Source organism: Schistocerca americana, chromosome X (genome assembly GCF_021461395.2).
Source record: "Schistocerca americana isolate TAMUIC-IGC-003095 chromosome X, iqSchAmer2.1, whole genome shotgun sequence".
NCBI lineage: Eukaryota > Metazoa > Arthropoda > Insecta > Orthoptera > Acrididae > Schistocerca > Schistocerca americana.
The window spans coordinates 826,959,746-826,972,296 of NC_060130.1; positions in this window are offsets into that span (position 1 = coordinate 826,959,746).

Genomic DNA, 12,551 nt, shown 5'->3' on the forward strand with positions numbered 1-12,551 from the left:
CCTTGGTCAGTTCTCTGAGCGGTAAAGAGCGTGTTGTTGCAACGTGTTGTGTTTTCGTTTATTACATTTTTCACTTCGACTATAGCCTTTTCTATGTAATACTTTTCTTCTATTGTTAGTTGTCGGTATAGTCTGTTGCTGTTTTTCAGAATGTGTAGATCGTTTTCGATATTAGTGGGGCTATGGTTTTTGTTCATTAGATGTTCTGCAAAAGTTGAATGTGTGCTGTCCCTCTTTAGAGCTCTAATGTGCCCTGTGTACCTCGTTCGGAAGTTTCTGCTTGTTTGTCTTATGTATTTGGCCTGGCAGGAGTTGCAAGTGAGTTGATATATTCTATCACTGCTGAAACTGTCCGAGGTTTTTCTGACTGGTCTCAGTCTTTTCTGAACTGTACGTTTGTTCTGAATGTTACTGGGATCCCTTGCTTTTTCAAGATGTTTCCAATTCTATGTGACATTTTGTTATTGTATGTTAGTGTGTGCCTTGTGTCTCTTTTTCCTGAAGTGATGTGGTCTGCTGTGTTGTCTGTGTACTGCATGTTCCAGTTTTGGGCTCTGAGCACTATGGGACTTAACATCTATGGTCATCAGTCCCCTAGAACTTAGAACTACTTAAACCTAACTAACCTAAGGACAGCACACAACACCCAGCCATCACGAGGCAGAGAAAATCCCTGACCCCGCCGGGAATCGAACCCGGGAACCCGGGCGTGGGAAGCGAGAACGCTACCGCACGACCACGAGATGCGGGCTGTTCCAGTTTTCCTTGTTGTTGAGTTTGTTTATGATATCTGTTTTGTAGCCGTTTTCAACAGCAATTTGATTATATTTCGTTCCTGTGTGTAGTTTTCTGGTTTAAGAGGTGTTCTGTTCATACTGTGGGGCATGTGTGTGAAACTGGCATATTTATGCACTGTTGGGTGGTTGGATGACCTATGGCTAACAGTGCTTGTGGATGTGGGTTTTCTGTAGATGGAGAATTCATGTTGGTGGTTGTTTCTTATGATTGCAAGATCCAAGAAATTTAGTTTCTTGTTTTTTTTCCTATTTCCATTGTAAAGTTGATTTGTGGATGTACTGTGTTGATGTTACTGTGTAGTTCTTCTATCCCGTTATGTGTTTCATCTACAAGACAGATTATATCATCCACATATCGGTACCAGTAGATTATTTTGTACCCTCCATGTTTTACAATGTTATTGAATATTGTGTTCACTATATGGTCCAAGAAAATGCTGAACCATATGCTCCTCCAGGACATCAAACAGTCTCCTACTTCGATGGAGTCGACCACCGTCATGCATGAACCACATCTTGTCGAAATCAGGGTCACTTTGGATAATGGGCATGAAATCATCTTCCAAAACCTTCACGTACCGTTCGATAGTCACCGTGCCATCAAAGAATATCGCACCGATTATACCGTGACTGAATACTGGACACTTAACAGTCACCCGTTGAGGGTGAAGAGGCTTCTCGATCGCGAAATGCGGATTCTCAGTTCCACAAACGCGTCAATTTTGCTTATTGACGAACCCATGCAAATGAAAATGGGCTTCATCGCTAAGCCAAACCATGCATGCGCATACCAACTGCCATTGCGCCTCGTGGCCAACCGCGCAGTTTGAACGTCGTAACGCAAACCGTTCAGAAGTTACTGCAATTTTATTTCATATAGTTCAATAATTTGCACCCTATAGTTCAATATTGCTTGCAAGCTCCCCGAATAAGTTGGAAGGTCCGTACAAAGTTTAACTCTATAGTTTTGCGTGACGCGTTGTGAACGCCATAGGTGATTAGAGTGTGTGTTTGTGCAGTGACATGCCGTTTAAATAAGTGGTCTACAATTTGAATTATAGGTGATATTTGATAATATATGAGCAAAAAGCCAAATACCGAAACAGTATTAACAAGCTAATAACACCAAAACATTGACAAGTGGTAATAAGTGCGGTTATAACGCTTCGGGGCGCTAGAACGTGAAATTCCCTCGTGAAAAGCGAGAATTTCAATTATCTATGTTTTCCGTGGCCACAATTATCAGCGTGGCAGCAAATGTAATCCAAACACTGCTACGAATTCTTCGTTAAGTCAACGCTTTCTACTAATGTAAAATGTGCTATTTCAGTCCCATACCTTGCCCAACATCTGAGGTAAACAGAGAAATAATTTCAAACTGAAGGTCGATGAACATTGCAGTTTGCAGGCAGGCTGAATGACCTGGCGGAGAATGCTTTCAAATCATATTCAGCGTTCCTGGTTTCGTGTTAATGTGGAGGGTGATTGTCTACAAAAAGCAACAGTCACAAACTTCCTCAATGTGTCGTAAATAACGTGCTTAAAGGTAAACAGAAATTAAAGTTGAACTGTTCGAAATGTAGAAGGCTACGTGCTTGTGTTTTACGCAGTGCATTGCGTTTTACGTTAACCTAACTGAAAACTATCGTAAGGCGTACTTAAAACATCAGTTTTCTACGTTTCCGTCCGTTAAAGATTAAGCCAATTACAGAAAAGTCTACATCACCGGTTTCTTGACAAAAAAAGGAAGGATTAGGGTTTAAAATCCCATCGACACCGAGGCCATTAGAGACTGAGTACAAACGGGGATTGTTTTCTCTTAAGGATGAGGAAGAAAACCCGAACCATGAATTTGCTCTAGCTAAAACCTTATTTGTAGTTATGCATCTACCAGTCACAGGAATTGCTCAAAATATGCTACTTCAGCATAAAAATATTGTTTCGTTCACTACGCATCCCACTTGTCAAACGAAGTCTGAAAAATCGCAGAAGAAAGTGCAGTTCTCAGGAAAACGGGAATTTCTAAATGTTAATCGAGTTAAGTGGTTGTAAACAATTTCCTCTTGTTTGGGAGGACTATAATTCCGGTCTCTTTGATGCCCATGATTTTCCTTCATCCCTTCCGGCGAATGCCTTGTTGATTTCTTCAACAATAACACGATCAGCCTTTTGTACCATTCTTGTCTGTTCAAAGCTTGCGTCTGGTTTATAACGCGTGGTTGTCGAGGGAAAGTTAAGCTAACATCTGTCTTTTCCTTCGTGATACGAAGATCGGTCTTATCCATACCGCGCCATATTCATTTTCACATCACCATTACCAGAATAAAATTCACTGGTCCAAGTTACTGGACTGTGCACTCAGCTTCGCTAACAGGAAGAGGCCAGTTTCTACAAACCTCGATTTCCGACCAATATCTGCATACAACTCAGGAGCAACTCTAGAATAACTTGTAGGAAACGGTGTAGGTCATTATGTTTCATTTTCCGAAAAATAATCCATGTGAAAGGACTACACGGAATCATGGTACATAACAATGAAAGATAATAACGAAAGGAACAAATGAGGAAATTTCATTTATTCATGTAGAACTCGTAAATTTAATAGTTTCCAAAAAATGGAAACTAGTGATTTCGATTCGATGGGGAGATATTTGAGGAAGGTGGGCCTTATGTGTTACGTAACTATGACTGGTATCCTTTTACTCTTTTTACTTTTCACTTTTCTGGTTCTCGATGATTCTTATTTTTTTCTCATCGTGGTAACCATTTAGCGTGTCTGACTATTCATAATCCAAGCAGAGAAAGCAGCAAGAACATCTGCACCAATCACACTAAATGGTAGCCATTTCCCTGTACCATTTTTGTCGATTTCATATCTTCACATTCCCTAAAAAAGGTTTGATGTGTTTTAAAAGAAAAAAATTGAAAAAGTACAGTCTACACCGAGTATTAAAAATTCGTTGATATCTCTCATAATTAAAGCAAAATATTGGGCAGTTGCGAGGACGATTCAACATCCGAAGGTCCCGTACGAACTTAATTATGTATACGGACAATTCATCCATTTTGAGAATCGAGAATCTCAACGATTTTGGTCTTTTATTGACACTGATACTGATAAGATATCGGTCCTGGGAATTCCAAGACTTCCGAGAATGTTAAAATTTTAAATTTTAAGTCGGATAACAAATGACAAAGAAATACGTTTCCCGTGTTACGAATTAACAATTTTCTGTTTTTTTTTCGTTTACTTGTACTGTGAAACCTTACTTCTTGCCAAATTTCACGATTCTAGGCTAATGGAAAATACACTGTAGATGACGAAGAGTGAGTTTGCGAGTATCAAAATATATGACACAAAAGGCAATATCTTTTGATTGCTTTGACTTAGAAGTTTCAATTTTTTACACCGCACAGGGACCACAGACTTTAATATGTGATTTTTAACAGTCTAATAGACAGAAGACAGGCATTTTTACCGATTTAGGTACGGAATCCTAAAAAGTGACATATTGAAATTTGCGCATGAGAACAAACAACACCAATAATACATAAGGCATCAGTAAGAGTTGAAACGTAATGCAGAGTCTTGAAAACAGTTGGGTGTACACTCTGACTAGGATTTAAATTCGGAAAAAAAATCCGAGTTGGACTCGCCCTCTGAGAGTTCCACACGACAAGGACATAAAAAAAAATTAACACAATATCAGAAACGAAGCTCACTTCAACGAAGCACTTCCAGGCACTTTGACCTTGAGATATTGTCACAGTGACGCTAACATCCCTTTCGGGCCGTTTCTAGCGTTACCAGCCAAATTACTGCATAGTTTCCGATTGCTGTCGATATCCTATACTTCTGTGCATAATTAATGGTATTAATATCCCATGTTGTCTATTGTACATCTCGCTGATGTGAGATGTCACCGTTACGCAACATGGGCATTAAGTGCTGCCATAAACTGTGAGGTGGCTGTATATGCCGAGAATGCCCGATGTAGGATTTAAATCATTTTTTATGCGAACAGTTTTGTTTTATCGACTGTACGTCCACTACACTTCTTAGTTGCCATACGGAGTATTGGTGTAGAACTGACCTCGAGCTGATTACACTAGCAAACCTAGGGTTTTTATTATTTTCTATATCTATTCTTATTTAGATCTCCTGTGAGTTACCAAAACAATTCAGAAAATTTTTGGAGTCATTAAAACCAAAGTCGATTTTTTTCCTCTCTTCTAATTAACTAGTTGACAACGGCCATATTGTATTGATTTGTAGGATAGGCAGAACGTTGAAAACCATGGCAGTCGAGTTCACATGCTGTTGGTTGTGAGCTGAAGTATTCTCCAACACGTTTTGTGTATCTGACAAGGGTGTAGTGCTGAGAATTAAGAGCCCAAACAACTACAGATTTGGCCTGCGGAGGATGTGATTACTAACACGTTAAATGAGTACGGCGTTCGGAAGACGCTGCAGTGAGCTACGTTTACGCAGCCGGAGTTCCGTTACTTAGAGCGAACGTTTCCTCAAGAGCTCTTCATTAGTGAGATGGCCGAGTGCCTTGACCCAAGTACGAATACGGAGCGTGTCGCTAAGTGCACACTTCCTGTCCAAATAAATCCCGTGTCACTATTTGCAGTCTTGCAGAGCTACGCGTAACTTTGCGTATTCATACACATCAATACTGTTGTGCATTTAGTACTAGCATATGAAAGTATCTGCGCCACGGGATAGCTGCTATCATTTAATGTAAATTTTGTAAATCGCTTGCTGTTAGTTTTTCTTTCTGCCAATTTTCGGGGGAAGTTTTTTTTTTATACTTACTGCTTTCATACAGTTTCCAAAGTCTCCAGATCTTACATTTGCCTTTTGGTTATTATTCGTTCAATATGTATATTAGTAACACACGTTCGTCTGGAAATATTTTGAGTTTTGGAGTGTGAATTGCCATAACATTTACATGTAAGGTATTTCTCCATCCACCGCAAAGTGTATGATGGATGGTGAATATTGTAAGAGTATCACGTTATCGTTTTCTCAATACATTAGTTGCTGCTGTGGGGGAAAAGGGACGTGTAAGCTATGCTTTTGCAAATTGTCGACATGTGTACATTTGCGTTTGCAGTAGATGGTTCCTTAAGGGAAAAAAAAAAAAAAAAAAACACCTTCAGTTTCCTTCCTCATCCTTGATCTATCCGAGCAAATATTCTCTCTAATGAACTCATCACTGAAGCGATTTTAAATTACAATTTTTCTTTTTTCCTTTCTTTTTGAACTCTTCCGTCCTTGCATTCATAATTTCGGATATTTTATGGTTGTCACTAATTCAAAATGGTTCAAATGGCTCTGAGCACTATGGGACTTAACTTCTGAGGTCATCAGTCCCCTAGAACTTAGAACAACTTAAACCTAACCAACCTAAGGACATCACACACATCCATGCCCGAGACAGGATTCGAACCTGCGACCGTAGCGCTGTCACTAATTCCAGTGCCTGCTAGGAGATGGTGTAATCGATCAGTATCTGGTCATTTTGGCTGTTTACGCGCGTATCGTTAAATTTACTTATTTCAGACAATATTACGAAAAGGATAGATTGCTAGGTGTCATATAGTGGAAATGTCGAGTCGCAGACAGGCGCAACAAAAAGACTGCTAAGCAAGTAAGCTTTCGGCTAAAAGGTCTTCTTCTGAATTAGACAATAGACACACACAGATTCACGCAAACGCAGTTCACACACACACACACACACACACACACACACACACACACACACACACACGACTCCTGTCTCTGGTTGCCGAGTCTGGCCTGGGTAGCCAAAGACAGTGGTCATGTGTGTGTGAATTGCGTTCGCTTAAATACGTGTATGTGTGTGTGTGTCTCTTGCCTCATTAAGAATATGGCCTTCAGTTCGAAAGCTTACTTATTTAACAGTCTTATTTTTGTGCCTTTCTGCTACTCAAATTTACACTATATGATGAGAAGCAGTCTATCCTTTTCATAATAATAGCATTATTCTATCCTGGATTTTCCATTGCTTGATTTTACTTATTTGAGAGTCACATGCCAGTCTTGACACCAAGCTTTGATGACCCTCGGGTCTCTAAGTTTTTCGCACGAGTTTATAATGGACTCATGAGCAACTGAATCCCCCGCATTGCGTAATACCTCCTTGAATCGTGATGACGTCGGTGTCGTTTCGTGCCATAGACTCGACAAGACAGTGAAAGTGTTTAGAGTCGCCCTCACCCAGTCCTGCTCAAAAGCCCCCACCTATTACGGAGGCCATTTGAAGTTGGTTCCAAACAGCGCACAACTCGCTCAATAGCGTCCCAGATAAGTTCAATAGAACTACTCGCCTCTTTAGATGAAGTCGCTAACGCACGCCTCTGTGGTGGTTCTCGACTAGAAGGTGGCCGCTTCGAAAGCCGTTGGTGGATGAAACTTCACCGCCTATATTACACCGACAAGGAGAGGAGAGGAGAAGGTGTAAAGTTCCTGAATATCAGACTTCGTGTCAATGTCTGGGCTTAAAATCCAAATATCTCCGCAATGTCTTACGGGACAAGCGCATGCGACACTGCTGGTTGTAATTGGTTAGTCAAATCGGGACGTTAAACTCTGCCACCCGCTTGGTGTTGTAAGAGAAGTCCAGTGTTGGTATTGGCTTTCACATTCTCCCTTTTCTCAGAATGTCCGCACCACGTGGTGTAATGGTGTGCGTCGATGCCTCTATATCGCGGGGTCCCGGGTTCGATTCACGGCCCGGTCGGAGATTTTCTTGACTCGGGGACTGGGCGTTTCTGTTGCCCCATTATTTCATCACGTCTCCATCGAGGCGCAAGTCGCCGAAGTCGCGTCAAATAGAATAACTTGCGCCAGGGAGCGAACAACACTGGAATAGGTTTCACGGCCGATGATGCCATACCATCATTTTTCATTTCTCTCATACCGTTCAGAAGTTATAGCGATTTTTTTTTCGTGCAGTTCAATAATTGTCACCTTGTATGTCGCAGTTGAGTTTGTGTGCTTGATCATCGGAGGGGAAAAATAGGCTGAGCCCTATGTCAGCGTATTGCCTAAACTGTCAGACGGATTACACACTCTCGTAACAAATGCCTTCATCCACTACAGTCATCTACACACGCAGATACACTTCTCTCGCGCCGAGAAAAGGGATCATTGCGGATGGGGAACTAGGCGAGGTCTGCCGCCCGACGACCCCTGCGACATTTCCTTTTCAATAGGAGCGGAATCAAATGGCATGGAGAGTGACAATCACCCTCTGACCCACACATTGTTGTTCAAACCGTTTCCAGGCAATGCGGGAGAGTACGGTTGATGCATTGTTTTACTGAAGTAATGGTCATCTGCGTGATGCTCTAAGATAATTGAGAATACACTCTGTTACGACGTGAAGTCAAGCGCCGGCACGCCAGTCGGGAAAGAAAAATAAGAGAAGGCTGTGAAAAGAAGTCAGCCAATCGCACTTCTCTCCAGGACGACAACGCGACAGCAGCGGATCCTATGTGAAGAGGACATAAGCTCCGCTAACGAATGGTGACGGCCCAGTTCAATAGCAGATTCAAGATTGTACTCTCTATTTAGCACAGACTTGATATTGTTTGTATGAAGAAGATTGATTATTTTGTATGTCGCCCTTTGTTTGGACACATCTGTGTAATTGCCAAAGTTAAGTATTGAATCTTTTCCTATTGTAATAAAAGTGCGGGCCGGTGTGGCCGAGCGGTTCTAGGAGCTTCAGTCTGGAACCGCGCGACCGCTACGGTCGCAGGTTCGAATCCTGCCTCGGGCATGGATGTGTGTGATGTCCTTAGGTTTGTTAGGTTTAAGTAGTTCTAAGCTGTAGGGGGCTGATGACCTCAGAAGTTAAGTCCCATAGTGATCAGAGCCATTGTGACAGCCAGAGCGACAGCACCAGCAGCAGCGAGTACTGTTTGTATAAAGCGTTTATTTTGCATTTTGTTTACGACCTTCCACTAAGGAAGGGGTTCTATTTGTGTTTATCTGCTCTGCATAGTAACTAACAGTTCTTGATAAAACTTTACGTAGTTTTCGTGTTAGATTTCTTAGTGTTTTCTTGATCGTTTAGAACAGAAAGCGCCCTAAAACCGTCTTTTGTTTGTTTCGCGGCCGTTAGCCACTAGTCACCTGAATCAGCAGTTGTCTTGTGACAGCCAGAGCGACAGCAGCAGCGAGTACTGTTTGTATAAAGCGTTTATTTTGCATTTTGTTTACGACCTTCCACTAAGGAAGGGGTTCTATTTGTGTTTATCTGCTCTGCATAGTAACTAACAGTTCTTGATAAAACTTTACGTAGTTTTCGTGTTAGATTTCTTAGTGTTTTCTTGATCGTTTAGAACAGAAAGCGCCCGAAAACCGTCTTTTGTTTGTTTCGCGGCCGTTAGCCACTAGTCACTTGAATCAGCAGTTGTCTTGTGACAGCCAGAGCGACAGCACCAGCAGCAACGAGTACTGTTTGTATAAAGCGTTTTTGTACTTATTTGCTGCGCTTAGCTTTTAAATAGTTTTTCTGGGAAAACCTAGCGTAGTTTTCGCGTCTCGTATTTCAGTGAGTGTTTCTTGATTATCAGAGTAGCTCATCAGAAGATTATCTTGGGAATTTGTCACCGTATAGAGTAGGGTAAACATAGTCATGTGTAGGGGCTGTGGTTGTTGTGAGCGGACGCAAGGAGAATTGGCCACTCTTTGGGGGCAGGTGGAGGCTTTGTCTGTTAGGCTCATCGAGCTCGAGGCGCAGGCGTCGGCTCGTAGTGGCGTTGGGGCAACTGTGGTGAGACCTATGCCTACTTCGGTGGCCTTGGAATCGCATGGAACCCCTGATGTCGCTGCGTCTTCCGGCAGTGAGCATCTTACCGGTCAGCCATCACTCCAGGGTGAATGGCGGACAGTGGTGGGCTCGCCCGTGCCTGGCCGAAAGGCGAAGGTGGGATCTGGCCGCGTGGCAGCTGCCTTACCCCTTTCCAACAGGTACGGGGTGCTTCCTAGTGGTGATGACATCGTTTTCGAGCCACCACAGGGTGCCTCGCCTGTTGGGCCAGTGGCCGATTCTCCGGCAAGGTCCCGACAGTCACAGAGGGCGGGCCTATTAGTTATAGGGAGCTCCAACGTTAGGCGGGTTATGGAGCCCCTCAGGAAAATAGCGGGTAGGTCGGGGAAGAATGCCAGTGTGCACTCGGTGTGCTTGCCGGGGGGTCTCGTCCGTAATGTGGAGGAGGCCCTTCCGGCAGCTATTGAACGCACTGGGTGTGACCGGCTGCAGATAGTAGCACATGTCGGAACGAATGACGCCTGCCGCTTGGGTTCTGAGGCCATCCTTGGTTCCTTCCGGCGGCTGGCTGATTTGATGAAGACAACCAGCATCGCACGCGGAGTGCAAGCTGAGCTTAATATCTGCAGCATAGTGCCCAGAGTCGATCGCGGTCCTCTGGTTTGGAGCCGTGTGGAGGGTCTAAACCAGAGGCTCAGACGACTCTGCGACTATAATGGTTGCAAATTCATCGACCTCCGTTATTGGGTGGAGAACTGTAGGGCCCCCCTAGACAGGTCAGGCGTGCACTACACACCGGAAGCAGCTACTAGGGTAGCAGAGTACGTGTGGCGTGCACACGGGGGTTTTTTAGGTTAGAGGGACCCCCCCTTGGGCGAAACGATAAAATACCTGACGGCTTACCAGAGAGGACATTATCATCGTTGATAAAGAATGTCCGTCCTCAGAGACCAAAAACAGGAAAAGTTAACGTAATATTGGTAAACTGCAGGAGTATCCAGGGCAAGGTTCCTGAATTAGTATCTCTTATTGAAGGAAATAGTGCGCATATAGTATTAGGAACGGAAAGTTGGTTAAAACCGGAAGTGAACAGTAACGAAATCCTAGACACAGAATGGAATATATACCGCAAGGATAGGATAAACGCCAATGGTGGAGGAGTATTTATAGCAGTAAAGAATTCAATAATATCCAGTGAAGTTATTAGCGAATGCGAATGTGAAATAATCTGGGTTAAGTTAAGTATCAAAGGTGGGTCAGATATGATAGTCGGATGCTTCTATAGACCACCTGCATCAGCAACCGTAGTAGTTGAGCGCCTCAGAGAGAACCTGCAGAACGTCGTGAAGAAGTTTCGTGATCATACTATTGTAATAGGGGGAGACTTCAATCTACCAGGTATAGAATGGGATAGTCACACAATCAGAACTGGAGCCAGGGACAGAGACTCTTGTGACATTATCCTGACTGCCTTGTCCGAGAATTACTTCGAGCAGATAGTTAGAGAACCAACTCGTGAAGCTAACGTTTTAGACCTCATAGCAACAAATAGACCGGAACTTTTCGACTCCGTGAATGTAGAAGAGGGTATCAGTGATCATAAGTCAGTGGTTGCATCAATGACTACAAGTGTAATAAGAAATGCCAAGAAAGGAAGGAAAATATATTTGCATAACAAGAGTGATAGGGCACAAATCGCAGAATATCTGAGTGACCACCATCAAATGTTCATTTCTGAGGAAGAGGATGTGGAACAAAAATGGAAAAAATTCAGAAACATCGTCCAGTACGCCTTAGATAAGTTCGTACCGACTAAGGTCCAAAGCGAGGGGAAAGATCCACCGTGGTATAACAATCATGTACGAAAGGTACTACGGAAACAAAGAAAGCTTCATCATAGGTTTAAGAGTAGTCGAATCATAGCTGATAAGGAAAAGCTGAACGAAGCGAAAAAGAGCGTAAAGAGAGCAATGAGAGAAGCATTCAACGAATTCGAACATAAAACATTGGCAAACAATCTAAACAAGAACCCTAAAAAGTTTTGGTCATATGTAAAATCGGTAAGCGGATCTAAATCCCCTATTCAGTCACTCGTTGACCACGATGGAACCGAAACAGAGGACGACCGAAGAAAGGCAGAAATACTGAATTCAGTGTTCCGAAACTGTTTCACTGCGGAAAATCGTAACACGGTCCCTGACTTCAGCCGTCGCACGGACGCCAAAATGGAAAATATTGAAATAAACGATATCGGAATTGAAAAACAACTGCTATCACTTAGTAGCGGAAAAGCATCCGGACCAGACGAGATACCCTTAAGATTCTACAGTGATTATGCTAAAGAACTTGCCCCCTTTCTATCAGCAATTTATCGTAGATCGCTGGAAGAACGTAAAGTACCTAGCGACTGGAAGAAAGCGCAGGTCGTTCCCATTTTCAAGAAGGGTCATAAATCAGATGCGAATAATTATAGGCCTATTTCGCTTACGTCAATCTGTTGTAGAATAATGGAACATGTTTTGTGTTCTCGTATTATGACGTTCTTAGATAATACAAATCTCCTTCATCATAACCAACATGGATTCCGCAAACAGAGATCATGTGAAACTCAGCTCGCCCTATTTGCCCAAGAAATTCACAGTGCCGTAGACACTGGCGAGCAGATTGATGCCGTATTCCTGGACTTCAGGAAGGCATTTGATACGGTTCCGCATTTACGTTTAGTGAAAAAAATACGAGCTTACGGAATATCGGACCAGGTTTGTGATTGGATTCAGGATTTCCTAGAAGAAAGAACACAACATGTCATTCTTAACGGTTCAAAATCTGCAGATGTAGAGGTAATTTCGGGAGTACCGCAGGGAAGCGTGATAGGACCTTTATTGTTTACAATATACATAAATGACTTAGTTGACAACATCGGTAGCTCCGTGAGGCTATT